This window comes from Tupaia chinensis, unplaced genomic scaffold (genome assembly GCF_000334495.1).
Source record: "Tupaia chinensis unplaced genomic scaffold, TupChi_1.0 Scaffold000407_4, whole genome shotgun sequence".
Lineage (NCBI taxonomy): Eukaryota > Metazoa > Chordata > Mammalia > Scandentia > Tupaiidae > Tupaia > Tupaia belangeri.
Window position 1 is genome coordinate 2,366,402 of NW_006159912.1, and position 2,420 is coordinate 2,368,821.

Below are 2,420 nucleotides of genomic sequence, written 5' to 3' on the forward strand. Positions count from 1 at the left end.
CCGTGCTGCCAGCGAGCCCCCCCCCCCCCCCATCCTATTTCTTATGCAGAACAATTTAGCCCTCTCTAGTCAATATGATGTGGGGGTAGAATAGCGTAGGGGAGAGGCATCTCCCTTTTTATAATCAAATGTGCCCATTAAGGCATATTTTTCTTTTAAGCCCAAGAGTAACTCAATCTCTGAGAAGAATTTTTCCCTCATACTTCTTAAAAGTGTATTTTTTATAAGAGAGTGAGCACTCCCAACAGGGCCTTGATGTCACAATCCATCTCCAGTGACAGCCGACAGGATCATGGGCATGCTTGTGTAACCCCAGTATACTCGGGGAGGTCTCCAGACCTGACCCCAAAGCTCCCACATGGGTCTGCCTCACAGAGTGTTCCATTTTACACCCACCACCGTCTAATCCCTTGTCTGCAGTTTAGACCAGCTTAATTTTAACTAGCTCTACTGAAACATTTTCATAATACTGGTAATTCTTTGAATTCTCACAGTGAGGTAGTATTATTATCACCATCTCACAAAGAAACTGAAGTACCTCAAAGTGAAACAGCATAGAAGCTGAGTGAATCAACAGCCAAGCAAGAACCAGACCCAAGCCTGCCTTACTCTAGTCACCCGTGTTCCTCGCACTGCCCGTCCTTGGAGAACGTTGTGTCCACAGCTGAGAGGTGAGCCCATGTTCAGAGCCCAATCCTATGCAACTGGGAAGGCAGTGTACTGCAGAGTCCTCGGTCAGGCCAGGATATGGGCACCCTTGAACAGGGTAAGGTGGACCCCAGCATCCCTGCTGTTCTGGCACCCCATCCTCTTGTAACAGCCTCCAAGACTCCTGCTACTTCCCCAGTCAGCCTCTTCCTCTACACGAGAGCCCCAGTGCAAACACCTATGCTGAATCTGCCCTGAAAATAGTCGTGCTGGGGTTGAACACACTGTCCCAGACGTCAGAGCAGCAGAGAGGCAACTGCAAATTTGAAGGATCTCCCAGACTGGTCTGGTCAACAGGCACTCCTAGTGGGCAGGTACTGTGTCTTTTTCACCTCTATTGGACAAGGGGCCAAGCCCAGAAGGAGCTGTGAGCATTTGCTAACCTGGATCCAATCCCCACCACTGCTGTTTCCTCCTTCCTTCATTATAAAGGGCACCAGCAGGCTGAATTGACCTTGGTAATTGTGAGAACAACTGCTGAGCACCTACTCTCTGCCAGGCACTGGGTACAATGACCTCAGCTCAGTTACAAGTCACCTGAGTTCAGAGGAAAGTCAGCCCATTTCAGAGATGGGGAAAGAGTCTAGCAAGAAATGACTGTTCCCCCAGCTTTCACAGTTTGACTAGCAGAAGCTGGAATATGAAACAAAGTTTGAGCAACTGAAAAGCCTGTGTTACTTCCACCATGCATCACCTTGTATCAGAGGAGATCCTGCTCTCCTCACTCCTTGCTCGGGGATGAAATGTCACACTTCTTTAGGGGAGAGGTGTCTAAGATGTTTCTGTTGTCAAAATATGATTCTAAAAGCCCACTCCCCTGATGTGATAAAGAGTGGGGTGAGGGCACTGGGGCAGAGATGAGCCACTGAGTGAATCATACCACCTCAGAGAACTTCTGGGAGAGGACCTGCACTTCTCACTGGCCTGAGTGGGGGCAGGGGGTAAAAATGCTCTAAACTGGGGCTGAAGCTTCATGGGAACCTCCGTCCAACACCTGGGCACCCCTGTCGGATAACTATTTATAAATACGTCAATCAAATACATAATACAAAATTCTGAAGATACAAAGGGGTGTCCAAGGAAAAAGAGATCTGCTTCCTACCCTAGTCCCCCAGGCCTCCCTCCTGTTGTTACCCTTCCTAACAGTTTCCCATGATGCCTCCAAAAGAGGCTATGTATTTACAGGCATAGACAAGACTCTGGTGTTTTATACACACACACACACACACACACACACACACACAGTAGCACTCACTGAATAAGCTATTCTTTTGGGGGCCGACAGGTGGCATGGTGGTTAAGTGTTCTGGACTCCCACATGACTAACTGTGGTTCAAGTCCTGGACTTGTGGCTTGCTTTCTTACTTTCCCTCTCTGTCTCTCGCTGGTCAAATTAAATAATAATAACAATAAATAGTTAAGTAAATAAAAACTAATAATTTTTTATTTAAATTTATTTGTTTATGTTTATTCACTGTACATCATTACAGCATACAAAATGAGATTTTTCCATCCAGAGTACACTGTATATTGTCTCAATCAAGCACATCAACACACATGTTATTGTCAACAAATAATTTTCCATTTCTTGTTTCCTGTATATTTTGCTTTTTTTTCCCCTATCCTTGATTCCCTATCTCTTACCCTCTACCATCTCCCACTCTCTTCCCACACTGTCTCTGGTATCTATGTTTACTTTCTATACTGTCCCC